The sequence below is a fragment of the Lichenostomus cassidix genome, chromosome W (genome assembly GCF_008360975.1).
Source record: "Lichenostomus cassidix isolate B80296 chromosome W, HeHo_3.0, whole genome shotgun sequence".
In the NCBI taxonomy this organism is placed as follows: domain Eukaryota; kingdom Metazoa; phylum Chordata; class Aves; order Passeriformes; family Meliphagidae; genus Lichenostomus; species Lichenostomus cassidix.
The window spans coordinates 8,761,088-8,782,330 of record NC_139510.1 but is presented as its reverse complement, the minus strand read 5'-3'; the positions used below and the strand labels follow the sequence as shown (position 1 = coordinate 8,782,330).

At 48.6% G+C, this 21,243-nt stretch overlaps 1 long non-coding RNA gene across 1 annotated transcript; it reads right to left on the bottom strand.

The window, feature by feature from the left end:
* Nucleotides 1–951: 951 nt before the first annotated feature.
* On the bottom strand, nucleotides 952–6,206 carry LOC146425454 (uncharacterized). Its single transcript, XR_014846564.1, has 3 exons — nucleotides 5,877–6,206; nucleotides 5,175–5,236; nucleotides 952–3,259 (listed from the first exon to the last, which is right to left on the bottom strand). It is a non-coding gene; the product is annotated as an uncharacterized LOC146425454 (long non-coding RNA).
* Nucleotides 6,207–21,243: the final 15,037 nt, after the last annotated feature.

The window sequence follows — 21,243 nt, the reverse complement described above, 5'->3', positions numbered from 1 at the left end:
CAGGTAGAGAGGATGAACCAAACACTAAAAAGGCAAATCAGTAAAATATGTCAGGAGGCCAAGTTACAATGGCCACAAGCCCTACCAATAGCACTTTTAAAGATTAGGGTAAAGCCTAGGAGTGGAATGTCAGTCAGTCCCTTTGAAATAGTATATGGGAAACCATACAAATCTCCCAAACCAAACCCGAACATACATTTTGCAGGAAAACAGGAAATATATAACTATGTTCTATCTCTTGGGAAAACCTTAGCACGGCTTCGGAGCGCCCTTGTGTGGAATAGGCCGCTGGCTCTCAAGAATCCAGTCCACGATATTCTCCCTGGAGACGAAGTGTACATTAAAACCTGGAATGAAGAACCTTTAAAGGAGAGGTGGAGTGGACCCCATCAGGTGCTGCTGACCGCTTTCACAGCGGTCAAGGTGGCTGGAGTGGATCTTGGATACACTACACACAAGTGAAGAAGACCTATCCGAGACTGTGAGCTGCACAACCCCTGGGACCAACAAAACTGCAGATAAGACGGGTTTAACTGTTTAAAATTATCTTAGTACCTGTGCCGATGCTCATTTTATGGATATTAATTGGGAGTGATATTGCTTGGGGATATGGAATGCAGGATAATCAACTAACCACTCTTCATTCTAGAATGAAGAGAGAGGTACAGGCAAAAACGCAAGTGATAAAAGTTTCCAATGAAATTCGGGCTGAGAATGTGATGATTGGGTTAGTTAAAGATTTTGCCAAAATGCAAAACATCAGTAGAATAACTGCCTGTCTGCCAATACCAAAGGCAGCAGGAGACCCAATAAGCTGGGGAATTATCACATCAAAATTGCATGAAATTCCGGACAATAAAACAATTTCATGTAAACAAGTACCCGAGTCCAAGAAGAAAGTTGAAGTAACTTGGAATATAACAGGTTGCCCTCGGCAATCAGACGAGGCAGGTCAGTGTGTGATCTCACATGCATTATGAAACAGGGTTGCTTTTGGTGGGATAGAACTTCTATGAGCTCTGAGAGCAATTTGAATAATTTTAAATTGGAAACTTCTTTTAGTGCTGAATTTTCTGCCCTAGACACAATTCCTGCTACATAAGCAGAGTCTGTAATGAGATTGAGAGGCTCTGGGAACCTATGAAAGGCTCTGACAATTGCTGCCAGTTCCACAAGTTGAGGTGATCCAGGGATCACCTCGACATTGGCATCCCACTGCCGTGTCTTGGGATCTTTCCAAGTCACAACTGACTTGTGAGAGGTCCCGGAGCCATTGGTAAAAACTGTCAGAGCTCCCTTGAGTGGGGTACGACTTAATTTTGTTTTTGGGATCAAATTAAATGCTGTATTAAACAATTTGTGTTTGCCGTGATTTATTTGAATTTTTCCAGAGTACCCCTCTAGGTGATATTGCAGATTGTCACTAAATTGCATGAGATACTCCAAATTCTGACTTTTAAACGGAAGTTGCATGCATGTGAAATCTTGACCTGCCAGGGCACGGAGGCGAGTCCTCGCTTTCATGATCAACTGAGACACTAATTCCTGAGGTGTAGTGATGCTTTTAGATGTTTTGAGTGGCAGAAAGACCCACTCTATAATTAACAGGGGATCTTTCTGCCCAGCATCCCACTGATAGATAAGTCCATGATAGTGTGGTTTTTCTCCTAAAACAATAAACTGAAAAGGAAGCAGGGGGTCCACCCAATGTGCCTGCCACTGCGAAATCGCTTGCTGGACTTTTGCGATAGAGTCTCGGGCTTCAGGAGTCGGGGAACACGGTGAGTCCAAGTCGTCACTGCCAGCGAGGAGGTTGAAAAGCGGCGCAAGGTCTTCTGAAGAAATCCCCAGCAGAGGACGAACCAAATTAATGGACCTGCACAGTTGATGAAGTTCCCACAGGGTCCTTGGGTTGTCTTTGATGACCAGCTGCTTGGGAACGACGGTTTGCTCCCTTATCCAGAGCCCAAGGTACTTGGCAGGGCAGGTGTGCTGCACCTTGTCCGGGTGGACCTGAAAAACTGCATCTTTGATAGCCTGATAAGTCAAAAACAAAGCTTCATTTAGGTGTTTATCATCAGGGACACAAATTAATATGTTGTCCATATAGTGGTAAATTGCCACTTTGGACAGTCCAATCGCACTGGTGACAGCACCTGTGCCATGTACCACTGGCAGATTGTGGGGCTGTTCTTCATGTCCTGAGGCAACACTGTCCAGTGGTACCTTCTCATTGGCGCTTGCCTATTCATAGATGGTACTGAGAAGGCAAAGCGTGGGGCATCGTCGGGGTGAAGCGGGATGTGGAAGAAGCAGTCCTTGATATCAATGACTGCTAGCTTCCACTCCCGGGGAAGCATGGTGGCCAAAGGCGTCCTGGGTTGCAGGGATCCCATATCCATAATGACTTCATTGATTTTTCTGGGGTCATGGAGCAGCCTCCACTCATTTTTGCCAGGCTTGCGCAGGACAAAAATGGGGGAGTTCCAAGGGCTGTTGGTGGGAATTATGTGGCCCTCGGAAAGCTGCTCCTCAATGAGGGACTCTAGTGCATTTAATTTTTCCTCTGGAAGTGTCCACTGGTCTACCCACATGGGTGTTTCTGAAAGCCAATTGAGTCGTGGGGTAGTGTGCTTGCCAGTGACCGCAATTAAAAATCCTTTCTCGGAGGTGGGATGTTGATTTGAGTCCCCCACTGGGATAAGGTGTCCCTGCCCCAAAGGTTGAACCGGGTGTCCCATCACCAGAGGTCGGACAGAGGCAGTGTTCCCCTCTGGACCTACAATGGTGATTTCATTCACGCTTTCGTGTGCTGGTGAGTGCCACCCAACCCCCTTGATGTCCTCTTGGATTGGCCGCACCTGCCAGTGTTGGGGCCACGCCTTCCTGGAGATGATGGTGATGTCGGCTCTGGCGTCAATGAGTCCACTGACAGATACAGTGGAGTCGTTGTTGCGGAGGAGAAAGGTGGCATAAGGTCTCTGTGATTGCAAATAATCTGTCCATAGAAGTGTTTTGGCATTGTCTGAATTTTGTGAAACACTGTCAAGTCTGGTAATGGCCTCTCCCAGGGTTGTTGTTCCTGCAGCTGGTTGTGGTGGAGGGACAGCTTCATTTGTGTCTGCGCGCGACGCCACTCCGTGAGTAGTTTTTTAGCTGTTGAGCCACAGTCGGGGCCGGCTGCTGCATCCCATGCTGACAGGAACACTGACATTGACTGGAACAACTGGGCAGAGGCTTCGCATCTGAGGAAATATGACTTAAAGAAGGGTTACTCTTTTTGGGCTGTCGGCATTCTTTGGCCCAGTGGCCTAGTTGTCCACAATTAAAACAAATTCTGGGGGTAGGGGTGGTTCTGTTTTGATTCCCAGGGGTAGCTGTGAGAATTTTTGCAGGCCCTCTCCCTGATGTTTTGGGGGGAGGGTTTTCAACAACAGCTAGTCTCATGGAGGCTTCGACCATTTGCTGGAAGGTCGGCGGTGGTTTGAGGGGCAGGGCACTGATAACTCTCTTACAAGCCTCATTGGCATTAATTTTAGCAACTGAATATAAACATTCTTGTTGTGCCTCTGCTCCCCTAACTTGCTGCACGATTGCTTCCCGCAAATGGTAAGTGAAATCTATGAAAGATTCACTGGGGCTCTGCATGATTTGGGTATATGGCTGGATGGGGGTGGTACTTGTGGGAATCAAATGCAGAGCTCTTTCTGCTGCTTGCTGCAGATCTAGAAGGGTTTCAGGGGTAAGGGTGACCTGATCTTGGGGTTTGGTCCAGTCTCCCTCCCCGCACAAACGGTCCAGCATCAGGTGGCGACGCTCAGGGTTGGCTTGATATTGGGTGACCAAAGCCTGCACCTGCCTTTTCCAGACTGCCTCCCACATTTGATATTCTGATTGTGTTAATAAACACTTCATAATTGTTTTGATGTCGTGGGGACAACAGGTGTCTGTGATTAAAGTGGCCTGGAAAAGGGATCGGAAGTAAGGGGCGTCTCGGCCGAACTCTTTCGCTGCTTTGGAAAGCTCCTTAAGCTGCCCGAAAGGGAAAGCCTCCCACACAACTGGGCCCGCTTGGCCCCGCCGCACAGAGGCGGCAAACACTCCCTCCCCCCCCCAAGCTTTGGCTCTCAAGGGCTTCACTTCCGGTCCCGGAGGCGTGGGAACTGGGGAGGGGGGCACCACGGGAACCAGAAGGGGGATGGTAGGGGGCGGAGATTGTGGTGGCTTGGGGATGATGTGTGGTGGAGGCGGGCTCAATGTGAAAGGAGGGGTTTGAGACATCCCCACCCCCCCATGCTACCCACCCCCCACGCCAGGGAGAAGTCCTGCAAGCTACGCCATGACGTGGAAGGAGGAGGGTCCAAGGGAGGAGTTGGGGAGGAGGAACTTTGCAAGGCGGGAAACCGAAGGGGGTGCTGGGAAGAAGAAAGGGTTTTGGCAGGCTCAAACCCACCATTTTGTGGACAACCAACGGTGGTATTGGAATGCTGACTCGCCGAAATGGCGGGGCGTCATTTTGAGAACCATTACACAAAGGAGATGGGGTAGGGAAAGAGGGTGAGGAGAAGGGGTTCAGGGTAGGTGCCAGGGTGGGGTGGCCAGTCTCACCTTGATTAGGGCAAGAAAAGAACAGTGAAGCACCCGGGAGCTGGTGGCGACCCGGCATCTGTAGATGGGGTGCAGTTTTCTGTTCTATTCTAAAAGGGTTAGAGGAGTAAGGAAAGTGGGAGGAAGGGGAATCACGAACTGGGGTAGAGACTGGGAAAAAGGGATTAGGGGGAGGACTCGTGGGGGTAATTTTCTCTTTAACAACTTTATAAATTTGGGCTTTCAAGGGGAAAAATTGACGTACTTTGCTGTCCCCTGCTTTACCCACTGCATACAACCTAAAACCCACCGAGTCCCAAAAACTTTAATCAAATACTGAATCTGGGGAGGCTTCAGGAAAATAAATAAAAATCCACTTAATTAAATGCCTAACTAAAGCCCTTGAAAAGGCAATGTTCCCTCCCTCCAGGGTACCCACAATTTGGACGTACATCTCCTTTTGGGGGTTGGGTAGACGAGATTTTCCGCAACCTATCTTACTTGTTCCCCAAAACTTCCGCGCCTGCCCAGCCGAATAAATAAGAACTTAAAATAGAAAGGACTGAGGAGAAAAAGCACCCACTCACTGCTAACTCTAGCAGAACTTTTGTGGTGTCTCCTGCTCGCTATCCAAAGGGCTTTCATGGACCTGTTGGAAAATATATCAGGTTAAAAATTTTGTATAACTTTAGTCAAAGGTTATGTTTGTCTTTACCCTGAGAAAAGGAATTTTAGGTTTCTTTCAGGGCATTTTTCTACCAGATGAGGTCTGGTGGACTCAGCATATCAACAGATTGGGAGTGACCCCCGAAGATAACCAGAAAGACAAAGGCTATTAATAGAAAATCCACGGGACATCAGTGACTATCACAAACAGCTATCCCAGATGCCACCTCCAGCAGGGCTGAAGACATCCTGGCCCGGAAAGGACTGATAAGAAAAACTGAAGAATGAAAAATCTAATTAACATCAGAGGCGAGGAAATTCGGATCCAATGAGAGACTGAATAGTGGGGTTTGCTCAACTTTGGACCAATGAACACTGACCCAATGCTTTCCTATGTATTTTTACTTTATAAAATATCTGAAAAATTGAGTAAAAGCCATGTATCATGGAATGATTCTCTCTGCACACCCGAGCTATGTGTGAAAGAGATGATTTCTGTGGTACATCCTGGCCAGAACATCCTGTCCAGATAATAAAGTAATGCCTTGACTCTCTAACATTAAAAATGTTGTTGGAGGGTTTTTCTTTTTCCCGCAGATTCGGTGACAGACCCCCCCACTCACCTTTGATAGACTCTTGCGAGGTGATGACTGCTCACGGCGTCCTGAGTCTCACAGCTTTTTCTGTCGCTCTTTTCCTCCTGTCAGTAACTTAAATCGGCGATGGCAGGTCTTCAGAGTGGTTCGCGGGCTTCCCTTTGGGGAAGACGTCCGACGTCCCCAGGCGCACCACAGCCTGCATGCAGGGTGTGCTGCTCTGAAGGTTTAATTTATAAATCCCATGCCGCGGCATGGAAAGGACAGAGAGTTGGTGTCAGCAGCAGCAGGGCCACGCTGCAAGATGGCAGCGGCTATGGTGGCCGTGCTGCGGACTTCAGTGATGCGGCTTTTCCCTGGCAGCACGGCTTGTGCTGACAGCGTGGTTTGCCGGCAGTGCGGCTTCAGCAGCAACGTGGCTTCTATCAACAGCGCGGCTCCAGTGGGTGGCAAGGCTGCGAAGCCACGACACGCGGTGGGGCAGTGGCAGAAGATGGTGGTGCGGCTGCGAACTGCGTGGCGCAGGCGGAAGCGACGATGGCAGCTCGGCTGCGATGCGGCAACAGTGAAACGCCAAACCGGGGAAGCGCCGAGCCGGCAGTGGCACGCTGCTGCAGCGTGGCTCGGCACGCAGAGAGGCAGCGCGCACGCGAGACAAGCAGCATGCAGTGGCGACTGCACAGGTCTGGTGGTCGGCGCGGCTGTGAAGCTGCGGCTTGTGGCGGGGCAGAAAAGCAGGCGGCAGAAGATTGTGGCACAGCAGCAAACTGCTCGGCACGGGCAGGAGCGGCACACGGGTGCGGGCGCCACGGCTGCAGTGAGGCACTGAGCCAGCGAAGGCAGGTGGCAGCAGGCGGGCGAGATGGCGGCACGGCCAGCTGCAGGTGCTGCTGCTTCTGTGCCGGCGATGGCTTGGCAGCGCTGCGGTGGCACATGACTGGCCGCGCTGAGTCCGGCATGTCCGGCGTGTCTCGGGCAGTCTCCTTACATGTTGGGCACCACTTGCGGCATTCCTCCTCCACGGGCAAGCACTCCATGCTGCAAAGGGGAGTGCGGTCCGGAGCCGGAACACGCCGGTGCACGGGCAGCAGCAGGGCACTGCGGCAGGCAGTGGAGCTCGGGGGACGGAACCGGCGATGAAGCGAGCAGAAATAAGAGATGTAGACTCCCAGGCTAGGACTCTCCAGGGAAGTTTATTGAAGGTATAGGGGACGAGGAGCGAGGGGCAGCAAGGGGGAGGAGAGTTGAAGGCTGCGAGCCTCTAAGACCTCCGGACAGGGGTTTTTGAGGCACGGAGAAAGGGGTGTGGTTGGCTCCGAGAAGCCAACCAGGGAGAAACAGGTGGGAGGAGAGAGGGAAGGACAAAGGGGTATAAACCAATAACAGAACAATGGGGAGGGGTACAAAATAGGGGTCCAATGGGGTGCCAACTGGGGGAGAACACTCTAGAACCGTAACCTTAAAAGGGATAGGGGAGGGGGAGTGTGTGGGTCCAATTAACCGCTTTCAAAGTCCATAACCAGTCCAGGGGCCGCAGGGGACCATGGTGGTTCACCGTGACCAGAAGCGCTCTCCCTGCGGTTGCCTATCCAGCCCCCCATGGGGCTGAGCCACCACAACAGACTGTTGACCATGGGATGGACTCACATTGCAGCAGTTCGTAGAAAGCTATTGCTCATGAGATGAACTCATACTGTAGAAGTTTGCGGAGAACTGTCTCCCATGGGAGGGACCCCATGGTGAAGCAGGGGAAGGACTCCTCTCCCTGAGCAGCAGAAGAAACCACAGGTGATGAACTGACCATAACCCGCATTTCCTGTCTCCCTGTGCCATTGATCAGAGAAGATAGAGCTGGGAAGGAGGGAGGGGTGGGAGAAAGGTGTTTTTAAGTGTCTTGTTTTACTTCTCATTATCCTGCTCTGATTTTGTTAGTGTAATAAACTTAATTCTAATTAGAGCCTGTTTTGCCCGTGATGGTATTTGATGAGTGATCTCCCTCACTCCTTATCTAAACCCATGAACCCTTTGTTAAATTTTCTCTCCCCTGTCCAGCTACAGAGGGGAGCGAGTGAGCAGCTTTGCTGGGTGCTTGACATCTGGCCAGTGTCAACCCACTACAGCAGGTTGTGGTGGTGCATCTTCCCCTTAGCCCTGCCCCAGCCTGCTTTACAATTTTAATAACTCTTGTCAGGCCTTGGCCTTTGCATAAAAGCCTGGCAATGAAGTGTCCCTTGACTGTACCAGGAACTCTTGCAAGGCTAAGGTGGGGGCAGCTCTAACTGTACCAGGAACTCCTACTGCCTGAACAAGGTGGGAGATGAAAGTGGGAATAATCAGTCATCCCCTGACAGCCTTGGAACATTCCCCATCTGAATTGTAGCCCGAGTGGAACGTTACCATCCTCAGTGGAATTTTGAAACTTCCAGCAATTACTAACCTGGATTGCAGTCAGGATGGAAATTTACTGATGACTAAGGCCAACCATCTTGTGACCCTATAAAAAGTGGTCCTAAGACTCTTTGAGCTCTCCTGGACTGTAGCAGGCTGTACCAGTATCTCCCTGAGTGACGCCTCTCAAAGTGCACAATCTCTCAAGTTTGCAAAAACAGAGACAATCAGCTGATGATGGGACCTGGGCTGATATCCCCACTACTCAAGGCTCAACCTCCACCATTTGAGAAACACCAAAAAGGCATTAGATGTGAATATTTCACTGATTCTCAAGGGGAATTCTTTTTACAAAGTATACCTTTGTACACATACATATACATGTGTGTGTGTATTGACTTGAACACCCAATAGGAAATACAGCATACATAGAATCACATACTCAGAATCATTGAGGTTGGAAAAGACCTCCAAGATCATTAAGTTAAACCTTTGACCAAGTACCCACCATGCCCACTAAACCATGTAGCAAAGTGCCAGGTCTACTCATTTTTTAACATTTCCAGGGATGCTAACTCCACCACTTCTCTGGGGAGCCTGTTCCAATGCTTAACCACTCTTTCTGTGAAAAAGTTTTCCTAATATCAAACCTGAACCTCCCCTGGAGCAACTTGAGGCCATTTTGTCTCATCCTGGCAGAAGAGGCCAACCCCCACCTGGCTACAGCTTCCTTTCAGGTAGTTGTAGGAAATGAGGTGGCTTCCCCCTGAGCTTCTTTTTCTCCAGACTAAAGAACCCCAGCTCCCTCAGCTGCTCCTCATAGGACTTGTGCTCCAGACCCTTCACCAGCTTCATTGCCCTTCTCTGGAAATGCTCCAGTACCTCAATGTCTTTCTTGTAGTGAGGGGCCTAGAAGTGATCACGGGATTCAAGGTGCAGCCTCACCAGTACTGAGTACAGGGGGATGATCACTGCCCTAGTCCTGCTGGCCACACTATTTCTGATACAAGCCAGGATGCCATTGGCCTTCTTGGCCACCTGGGCACACTGCCAATTCATGATCAGATAGTTGTCAACCAGCACCCCCAGGTTCATTTCTGCTGGGCAGTATTCCAGCCACTCTTCCCCAAGCCTGTAGCACTGCACAGGGTCATTGTGTCTCAAGTGCAGGACTTGACACTTTGCCTTATTGAACCTCATACACTGGCCTCAGTTCATCTATCTAGTCTGTCCAGATCCCTCTGTAGAGCCTTCCTGCCCTCAGGAAGATCACCATGCCTTCCCAACTTGGTGTTGTCTGCAAACTTGCTGAGGGTGCCCTCAATCCCCACATCCAGATCATTGATAAAGATATTAAAGAGGACTGGCCCCAATACTGAGCCCTGGGGAGCACCACTTGTGACCAGCCACCAACTGGATTGAACTCCATTCACCACAGCTCTTTGGGTTCAGCCATCCAGCCAGTTTTTTACACAGCTTAGAGCATGCCCATCCAAGCCATGAACAGCCACTTTCTTCAGGAGAATGCCATAGGAAATGGTATCAAATGATTTACTAAATTCAGTTAACCAACCCCACAGCCTTTCCCTCATCCACTAAGCAGGTCACCTTGTCAGAGAAAGAGATCAGGTTAGTCAAGTAGGACCTGTCCTTTATAAAGCCATTTTAACTGGGTCTGATACTCTGGTTGGCCTGTTCTTGTCATATGATGTCTTCAGGCAAGCTGGTCTTCTGCCCCACTTGGCTGGCTTTTGCCACAGTGGAATTGCCTGCTCCTGTGCTTCTAAAAGGTGTTTCTTAAAGGCTGGCCAGCACTTGTGAACTCCTAAGCCCTCAAAAGCAGATTCACAGGGGACTCTGCTAAATAGCTCCCTAATAGCTTAAGGTTTGCTACCCTGAAGTCCAGGCTAGTGTAGAAGTACAGAAGATAAGGGGGTAATGTGTATGTCTCAAACACCAGTAGCCAGATAGTTGTGGAGCCAACCAAGGATTGTTGGCAAGAACACACTGTGAGAAAGAAAAGGATGTGGCTGGAGAAGGAGGCCATACAGAGGTAGGACAGCACTTTTCTAGGACAAAGGTCCTTGTTCTGGCTCCTGTAGATAAGCACAACACAATACAGCACAAGTACAGGAATGAGGATGAGAAGTGGGCATGGACTGTCAACCAAAGGTCAATCCAGTGGGGGGGATCAAGACCACCAACGACCCCTGAAGCCCTCCAACCCATTTCCAGAAAGGTCTAGAAGAAAAAACTGCACATGGTAATTAATTTGCATAGAAAGTGAGAAACTTATGTCCAGGGCAGGGAAAACTTATTGTGGTGGTTTTGACTGGCCCAAAACATCAGCAAGGTATCTTTAACATCTAAGAGAAATTTAAACATCTCAGAAGCTGTTGTGGTAGGCTTGGGGAAGTGTCTGAGGGGTGGGGAGTGGCACAAAGATAGCTCCTGTGTGTCCTGAGTGAAAGTTCTGGAAGTTTTTCATCAAGTCCAGCAGAGCCAATCTCTGATGGCTCTGAAGGTGATGGACATGCTGCCGGCCAAGTGTGGGCCAAATAGAGGTGCTAGTTATGCCTCTGTGAAAACATATTTAAGAAAAAATCAAAATAAGGTAGGCACGCACTTCTTTGTAGTTAGAAGAGGAGGAGGAGGTAGAGGTAAAAATATGTGAAGGGAGAACAGCATGGAGACACAAAGGTCAGTGAAGAAGGTGGGGGTGAAGGTGCTCCAGGCGCTGGAGCTGAAAACCCTCTACTAGCTGTGGTGAAGACCATGGGGGAAGCAGGAGGTCCCCCTGCAGCCCATGGAGTTCATGGGGGTGAAGAAATCCCCCCCAAGCCCATGCCAGAGGAGCAGGTGGATGCCAGGAGGAAGGTGTGAACCAGTTGGAGTCTCATCTAAAGAGTTAAAACTGCAAAGACCTTGCAAAGGAGAGAAAGGCCTTGCTCCTGGGATAGAGGCAGCCTGGCCTCAGCTCAGGAGAGTCTGTACCTTATGGACAAAAACTCATGTTGCAGCAGAATTTGGGCGGGATGTTGCTCATGAGATTGAACCCACGCCAAAGAAGTTCCCAAAGGACTGTCTCTCGTGGGAGGGATCCCGTGGCTAAGTAGAGAACCTCTCTCCCTGATGGACTGACCAGAGAACAAACTCCTTACCCTGCCCCCTGCCCTTGTTGTTGGTTTAGAAAGAGAGAAGGGGGGTGAGCAGAGACTGCTTCTTAACAGGGAAAGGGTGTGAGAGCAGAGAAACTGTCTGGAGAGAGAAGGAGAGATAAGTAGAGATAAACATTATTTGTGGTAGAAGAATTGTGGTGATTAATAGATTTATAGACTTGCTCTATAGACTATTAAAATACCTCACACCCTGCCCCCCTACCCGAGCTTGTTGGTTAAAAAGAGGAAAGGGGGTGAATAGGAAATGGGTTCGCCGAGGCCAAGTCACCTACCTACCATCACATCCTCCATGAGACCTTTATTCACAAATGGCAAGTCTATGATGGCATCTTTTCTAGTTGGCTCATTGAGTACCTGTAGAAAGAAGCTATCTCCTACAAACTTCAAAAATTTCTAAGACATGCTCAGTGTGCTATTCCCAGTTTATGTCTGGGAAGTCAAAATCTCTGATAAAAAACAGGGGTACTGATCCAGAGATTTCTCCTAATTGCCTATAGAAAAACTCATCAGTATTTATATAATGGCTGGAGGATAGATAAGATACCCACTACAACATCTGCTTTTGTTTTCCATATCCTTAATTCTCACCCAGAGGTTCTCAGCCACATCATCACTAACTGTAAGGGTTGTACAGTCAAGCCTCTTCCTTACATATAGTGCAACACCTTCACCTCGCCTGCCCTTCCTAAACAGCCTGTAGCCCTCTGTTGAAAGGAAATGGTTAAAGACAGAATATTTGGCAAGGAGGATGATAGATTCATTTAAAGTGACCTTGTAGCTGGGGAGGCTGAGAATATCTGTGGGAACCGTGCCAAACACCTGGCATCCTAACCAAGATTAGAATAAGAGAATGTTAGCCCTAAAGGCCCTGCTAATTTGTGTGTTTGCTGAAGGATGCTGTGGAATCTCATTTCTTGGTGGCAAACCACCGTATGAGCATGTGACATTGTGACTGAAAACAATCACATGCATTGAGACATGTTTTGTGTGTTACAGAATTAGCAAGAGGCCCTAGGGACCAATGAGAAGGTGATTGCTTATCTGTAACATGATTAAATAAAAGGGAGCTTGCCTGGGAAAGAAAAAAGAGAGAGACAAGATGAGGAGAAAAACAACACCTGCTGAGCCCAACACTATTACACTGTCAATGTGTTATTTCCATCACTGATATATCTATTTTTATATTGAGATTTTCCTTTGCATTTAAACTCATCACCAACAAATATCCATGTGGGAAACTTCACATATTTACTGCTGATTATCCTCTGTTTTGAGAAGAAGAACTTCTGTAGAGATAATATAAAAGCTATCAGAAACTTAAGAGGCATCTCTCACAAACAGGCTTGAGCCTCCTGTTGGGACAGAGAGAGATCGAAAAGCTCAGAGGTCATAAAAGCACAGCATTGTGATAAACTGCACATGCGCCAGGCCCTTTGAAATGCTGAGGCCAGGAATGGGCCCGCTCGCTCTTTGCCCCTGCTAAGATTGGACTAAGCTTACCAGTGTATATGTCCCTGCTTGTTTTTGGAATCTTCCAGCCAGAAAGATGATGGAATAAATCTACTCTTCATACTTCAGATGTGGGTTGTTGTTGGGGAAGATGAAATAGGAAAGCCTTATAATTGCCTTTATGATTACCTGGCAAAAGATGCTGAGAACAAGCTCTGAGTTACTGAACAACTAGAAAACAATGGTATAGCCGACTGAAGGTAATCCCACTTCTTGATGGAACAATGCCTTCTGCCTGCAGGCAGGTCCAAGGGTCAAAGCAGACCCTGCCTACTTGGCAGAGGGTCCAAAAAGCAGTTTTTAGAGTTTAAAATATAACCCCGTATGGTAATGCGATGATTCTTATAGGTTGTATGTAAATGTTGTAGGATTTGTAGCTTGTTCTAGATTGGTTAATGAGAATTAGAATATTCAACACAGAGGATGATTTATTGTATTGTAAACGGCAGATCGCTCTCTTGCTCTTGCTCTTACATCTCTTGGCTCTCTCTCTCTCTATCTCTCTCTTGCTTCTCTGACCTGCTTTGAGCTGCGTCTTGCGGCCTTAGCAGGCCTCTCACACCCACACTCTTTCACAATAAACCCCCATGCTCTAAAACCCGACTTCAGAGATCTCTTGTTTCTATTCCATCTTCATAACCAAATCTCACAGAATTAAATCCTACAGGTTGTGGCTGCCTTGGTTACTTGTATCTATCAATTCACATACCCTGCATCCGAGCACTCCAATTGTGGGACTCATTCCACCAAGTCTCACTAAGACCTATGATATCATAGCTCTGGGAGCTGATCAACACTTCTAATTAATCCTGTTTGTTTCTCATACTGCTTGTGTTGGTAAACAAGCATTTCAGATATGCTCCTGAGCCCTCCATGCTCCCAGGACCAGTGTAAATGTTCCCACTAGCATTGCCACACTCAGTGATGCCATGCTGTCGTGATTTGACCCTGGCCAAACGCCAAGGCACTCATGGCAGTTGCTCACTCTCTCTCTCCCCTGCCACAGCTGGGCAAAAGAGAGGAAAAAAAATCTATCAAAGCAGTCATGAGTCGAGATAAAGGACCAGGAGAAATATTCCAAGAGCAAAACAGGCTCAACTTAAGTTACAAAGTGAATTTATTACTAACAGAGACAGAGGAAGATAATGAGAAGTAAAACAAGCCCTTAAAGACAACCTTTCTTCCCCCAACCCCTCTCTCCTTCCCACTAATACCGCAGCGGGGGCAGGGTGTGGGGGTTTAGGTCACACCGTCACCAGGATCCTCGTCCGCTGCTTAGGGAGAGGAGTCCTTCCCCTACATTTCCATGGGGTCCCTCCCACAGGAGACAGCTCTCCATGAACTTCTCCAGTGTGGGTCCATCTCATGAGCAGCAGTCCACACACACCTGCTACAACATGAGTCCTGCCACGGGCAAGCAATCTTCCCAAAACTGTTGTGGTGTGGGTCCTTTGTCCACGGGGTGCAGTCCTCCAAGGACAGGCTGCTCCAGCCTGGAAGCAAGGCCCTCTCTCTCTCCACTGGGACTCCCACTGGATCAGAGCCTCCTCCAGGCATCCACTCGCTCCAGCGTGGGCACCTCCCTCACGGGCTGCGAGTGGATCTCTGCATCCCCCATGGACTGCAGGGAGACAGCGTGCTTCACCATGGTCTTCACCACGGCCTACAGAGGAATCTCAGCTCTGGTGCCTGGAGCACCTCCTCCCCATCCTTCTCCACTGACCTTGGTGTCTCCATGGTGTTTTCCTTCACATGTTCTCACCTCCTCCTCCTCTGGCTAGAAAGAACTCCCTGCATCTTTGTTTAGATTTTCTTCTTAAATATATTATCACAGAGGCATAACCAACATCTCTAACTGGCCCAGGCTTGGTCAGTAGCATGTCCATCTTCAGAGCCATCAGGGATTGGCTCTGCTGGAAATGGTGGAAGCTTCTAGCAGCTTCTCACAGAAGCCATCTTTATGGCCCCCCCACTACCAAAAACCAGGCCAAGTAAAGCAAGCACACATGCCAGCCCTTGGCTTACCTACTGCAATCCTGCTGGTATTCCCTTCCCCCATTGATTCCAGTTTAAAGCTCTCTTGGTCAATTCTGCCAGCTTACACACAAAGATGCATTTTCCCCATCAGGACAGGTGGATCCCATCAGTCCCCAGCATATCTTGTATCTTAAAGGCTCTTCTGTGCTTTAAAAACCCAAAATTTTTGTGGAGGCACTAGTCCTGGAGCCAAGTATTGATGTTTTAGACACACCTATTTCTTTCATGTTCCCCCCCCCCCATTACTGGGAGGATTGAGTAAAACACTACCTGTGATCACAAACGTTTTAGCATTCTTCCCAGGGCTCTGAAATCTCATTTGATAGACCTCAAATTTTTGTTGCAACATCATTAATACCAGGACGGGTGTTGGGGTTTGACCCTGACTAAATTCCAGGAACTTCTGCTCTCTCCTGCTGCAGATGTGCAGGAGAGGGGAAAGAAAAAAAACCGTTAAAACACACACCAATTTAATGAGTTAAGTGAGATAGGACACTGGTAGGAGTATGCACGGAAGAAAGGGCAGACAGGCTCTAAACTTAAAGTTCCAAAGTGATTTAATTACCCAACTGAGTTGGAGGATAAATGAGAGGCAACAATAAACTTTTCATACACTATTTTGTTCACTCACCTCCCTCCCTCTTACGAACCCATTTTTTATTCACCCCCTTTCCTCTTTTTAACCAACAAGCTCAGGTAGGGGGGCAGGGTGTGGGGTATTTTCTCAGTCCATAGAGCAGGTCCATAAATCTATTCATCACCACAATTCTTCTACCACAAATACTGTTTATCTCTACTTATCTCTCTCTCTCTCTAGACAGTTTCTCTGCTCTCACCCTTTCCCTGTTAAGAAGCAGTCTCTCTGCTCACTCCCCTTCTCTCTTTCTAAACCAACAACACGGGCAGGGGGCAGGGGGCAGGGTAAGGAGTTTGTTCTCTGGTCAGTCCATCAGGGAGAGGGGTTCTCTACTTAGCCACGGGGTCCTGTGGTGGTGCGTGATACCACCTCAAGAACTGCTGGGGAGCCAAGTGGTTCCAGTACAGCAGGGCTTCACTGGTGGGAAACATCCTAGTCTGAGTAACATGATAAGTCCCTCCCCAAATTATGTAAATCTCCCTGGCTGTAACCTAACCCCTGACTCATCCCTCCCTTCTCCCATTGGTTGTGGTGTTCCCCCCGCCTCCTCTCCCCTGATCCCAGGTGATCCCTATATCTAGGGACACGTGGGGTTCTTCTTTCTCTTTTACCCTGGAACCCTCTGGAATAAACATCTGGAACATCCAGCTGATTGAGCGCTCTGAGTTCTTTGTCTCTGGTAACGCATGAGCTATCCAGCTCTCTGGGTGAGTGAGAATCTGTGCCTTACACCGGCACGGGTATGAGAAGGGTCTTTCTGTACAGCACCAGAGCAGTGCTGGCTGGAGTGATCTCTCGATAGCCTTAGAGACACTTTCGGTAAACGCAGAGGCCTATTTCCACCCCTCCTCCCCCCACTGCGTTAAGTGGCGCCCGAACAGGGACATAAAAAATCCCTGAAAGTGTCTCGGAAGGCTTTATGCCATAGATGTCACGATCGGAGCAGCTACTTCCCTCAAAAACAGGTCTAAGTTTTATTAGATCTGTTTAAAGAGGCAGCTGAGAAATCTCCGTTTGTCTGGGACAGGAGAAATCGGCTAAAACCAGAGAACCACGCCGAAAGCTTTTTTTTACACTCTCGGAAGCCTCGAGGTGGTAAGTGAGGCTTTGCCGGGGTGAATTTTTCTTTTGTTTTTTTTCCTTATTTTTTTCTTTCTGTGTTGGGAAGAATTTATTTGGGGAATATGGGTGGTAAGTTAACCCGTCCCCAATCAGAGCTTTATACCTCCCTTAAAACCACCCTTAAGTCAGATAATTCCCAGTTTTCTAAGGGGAATTTAAAATCTTTTGTTCGATGGATTTTTAACATCTTTCCAAATGTTTCTGTAGTTTCTGTTCAGTCTCTTAGTTTCTGGGATAAGATCGGGGAGAAACTGACGGTTCTCACACAGTCTGGGGATCAAAGAGTTGCTAAATTCCTCCCTTTGTTTGTAGTGATTTATAAGTCTGTTAAGAACTCTAAGACTCAGTCAGTTCTGCTGAAAAATTCAGACCCTTTTTGTGCTGTTTCCCCTGTGTCTGTTCCCTCCCCCGCTGTCCCTAAACCCCCAGAACCTCAGGGGGGAGAAGCTCTCTCTCCCCTATCCCCTGCTCCAACCGGGACTGATCACCCCCGTCAGAGCCTGTCCCTCACCCTCCTTCCAGCACCCCAAAACCTCCCTACCTCGACTTCATGTTTCTTACAAGATGGTGGAAGCCACATGTTACCCCTTTCTCCTGCGGGACAGGACCCGGTACACGTGGCACAACGAGCCGGGGTGCTTTGATCATATCAGTTTAAAACTCCCGGGTTAGCGTCGGTCCCTCCCCCCGCAGTGTCGGGTGTCCCTGCATCGGCCCTGCCCCCCACGGGGAGCTCTCACCCGGGCACGGGCCCCTCCCTCGTTCACCCCCCCCTCCCCGGCGGTGCTACTCCTGCGGCCCCGCTCCTCTCCGGTTCCCACGGCAACAGGGCCAGCCAGCGACATAGGAGGAGCCGTCCCCGCCGTGCCCGGTACCGGCCTCGGGCTGCCTGTCCCTCTTCGGAAGAGGAGAGCAGCGATTCTGAAGAGGATCCCTGGCTTGAAATACGCCGGCAAGCCGCACAGGAGGGACACTGGGGAATAGCAAACAAAATCTCTGTCACTGCTGCTCCAGTCCATTATAACAGGGCTGGAGGGAACCCCCGCTGGGACACCCTCCCATATGCACAGATAAAAGAGATGTGCAAGGCAGGGAAGGATTTTGGGCGTGACTCCCCTTACTTTAAGAATCTGCTCCAAGCTACTTTTGCTGCAAATGTATTAGTTCCACATGATATAAAAAATCTTATGGCATGTCTTCTGTCACCGGGGGAATACATGCTGTGGGACAGAACTTGGAGAAAACAACTGAAAGACCTCCTGCTGGTGTATCACAGAGATCCTAACAGGGCTCACATAACACTGGATGATCTTTGCGGGGAAGGAAACCTAGTTAAACCCCAGGATCAGGCGAGACAATTGCCTGAACTGATTTTAGAAGATATCAAAAGAGAAGCTGACAGGGCTTTGCTCTCAACTCCCTCGGACTCTACCCCCTCTCTAAATTTCTCCACCATAAAACAAGCAATCGATGAGTCCTTTATAAAATTCTTCGACAGACTAAAAGAGTCAGTTGAAAAGCAAGTTGGGAATTCAGAAGCCCAAAAGGAGCTGCTGTGTGCATTAGCTATGGCAAATGCTAATGAGAGTTGTAAAAAAGTCCTTTGAGCCCTTCCTCTAGATCCACCTCCTACCCTTGATGAGATGATTGAGGCCTGCACCAAATTAGCATCCCCTGAGGCAACTATAGCCCAAGCAGTTTCACAAGGGGTAGCAGAAGCACTAGCAGCATCACAGAAAATACCTCATAGATGTTATAATTGTGGAAGTTTTCAACACATGGTCAAAGACTGCCCTGAACCAAAGCGTGTTAAGAGAAATACTAACAAAAATACTGAGGCTGTGCCCCCAGGCTGTCCCTGCCAGCATCACCATCAGAAGGACCAGGGAAATGGACAGTGAAGTGCGGCACGGCTCCGCGCAAAGACACAAATTCTACGGCCGTCTCTCCCTGCCCTGCAACCCCTGCCATGGACTGTAACTGCACACCGCACAGCGGAACAGACAAAAGACTCCGTCTTGTAAGTACTGATACACACCACTTCCGCAATGGAAATCAACAACGCATATATGTCAATTTTGAAAAACCTTTTGATAAGACTGTGGACATCTTGGTAATCAGGGACACTAAGCACGGTCCACCTGAACTTTCTATTTTACCTGAGGTGCACAAAGTAGACCCCAGTGGACAAGTACAAATTTCTGTCTCCTGTAACAACACTCCCTGGTTTCTGTCAAAGGGTCAGGTGGTAGCGCAAGCTATCATACTACCTGAAAACCACCCCAGGTGCCACAGAACACCTTCCATATGGTGGGCAGAGGTTGTGGGTGCAGACAAGCCCATGATGCATTGTAAACTACACAATGATAAATCCACTGCTTACCTGACAGGGATGGTAGACACAGGGGCCGATGTAACCATCATTTCTTGAGCAGAATGGCCCCAGGACTGGAAAACCAAACCAGCAGGCTGGAGAATCACAGGCATAGGAGGGTCAGCAACTTCCCAGAGGAGTACAAATAATATCATCATAGAAGGCCCTGAAGGACACACAGACACCATCCGCCCATATGTAATTGACTCTGGTTTTACCCTCTGGGGCAGAGATCTCCTTACCCAGTGAGGGACTCAGCTGGTAATCCCACCTCCATCTCAGGATTTCTAGCTGGGGCCACTGGGAGACGCTCCACCTCGCCCCTTACCTGGAAGACAAATAATCCAGTCTGGGTGACCCAGTGGCCCCTAAGCAAAGAGAAGCTCAGCGCTTTAGAATCTCTGGTAGAAGAACAGCTTGCCAAGGGTCACATTGTACCATCTAAGAGCCCTTGGAACTCCCCTGTCTTTGTCATACGGAAACCTGGAAAAGACAAATGGAGGCTCCTCCAAGACCTCAGGAAAATCAATGAAGTCATTGAGGATATAGAACCCCTACAGCCTGGCCTCGCCCTCAATGCTTCCTCGGAATTGGAAGCTTGCTGTCATTGACATTAAGGACTGTTTCTTCACAATCCCCCTACACCCAAGTGATGCTCCTCGGTTTGCTTTCTCCGTGCCATCCCTAAACCAGGAAGCCCCCCAGCGCAGATACCACTGGTGTGTGTTACCCCAGGGTATGAAAAATTCTCCAACTATTTGCCAATGGTACGTGGCTCGCGTCCTGTCCCCCATCCGCAAAGAGTTTGCATGTTCTATCATTCTCCACTACATGGATGATGTGTTAATTTGTGCACCAAATGATAAATACCTGAACTTAACTCTAGAAAAAACTATTCAAGCCATTGAGAAAGCAGGGTTTGAGATCCAGCAGGAAAAGATTCAGCGTACCTGCCCGTGGACCTACCTGGGACTCCGCATCAGCGAACGGATTATCGTACCCCAGCAGCTCACCATCAAAGACAACCCAAAGACACTCCGGGACTTGCACCAGCTGTGTGGATCTATAAACTGGGTTCGTCCTCTGCTGGGAGTTACTACGGAGGACCTTGCACCACTGTTTAGCCTCCTGAAAGGCTGTGACCACCTGGACTCACGCCGAGTCATCACAGAGGAGGCCCGGGAATCCATCGCTAAGGTACAGCTTGCCCTGTCTTCTCGCCAAGCCCATTGGACAAGTCCTGAGTTACCTTTTAATTTCATCATTCTGGGTGAGTCACCCAGGCTGTATGGACTGATTTTTCAATGGGACACTGCACTAAAGGACCCACTTCTTATAATAAAGTGGATCTTCTTATCACATCAGCCGCTCAAAACCATAACAACACGACAAGAACAAGTAGCCCAACTAATTATGAGAGCCAGAGCACGCCTCCGTACCCTTGCAGGGTGTGATTTCAGCTGCATATATCCATCATTGGAAAATGATTCTTTTAAAAACGTACTCCAAACAAATGAACACCTTCAATTTGCTCTGGATAGTTATCCAGGCAAGATTTCTCTGGATAGTTATCCAGGCAAGATTTCTAATCATCGTCCAAAACATAAATTATTCAATTCGGCTTTTCATTTGGCCCCAAAAGAACTTCAAAGTCGAACCCCTCTCAAGGCTCTAACTGTTTTTACAGATGGCTCCGGGAAATCCAAAAGTCAGTCGTGACTTGGAAACATCCCAAAACGCAAGTGTGGGAGCACGATGTCCAAATAGTGGAGGGCTCTCCGCAAATTGCGGAGCTATCAGCTGTTGTTAGAGCTTTCGAGATGTTCGAAGAACCTATTAATCTGGTAACAGATTCGGCTTATGTAGCTGGAGTAGTTGCCAGAGCAGAACATGCCTGGCTAAAAGAAGTGTCAAATCCTAAATTGTATAAACTGCTCTCAAAACTTGTTTTTCTGCTTTCCCACAGAAAGCAGCCGTTCCATGTGATGCATGTGAGGTCACACACCGATCTCCCTGGATCAATCGCTGAAGGGAATCGGAGGGCAGACGCTCTAGCTATGCCGGTGAAAGCTCCTAACATTCCAGACACCTTTGCTCAGGCAAAGCTGAGCCATCAATTTTACCATCAGAATGTACCAGCACTCATAA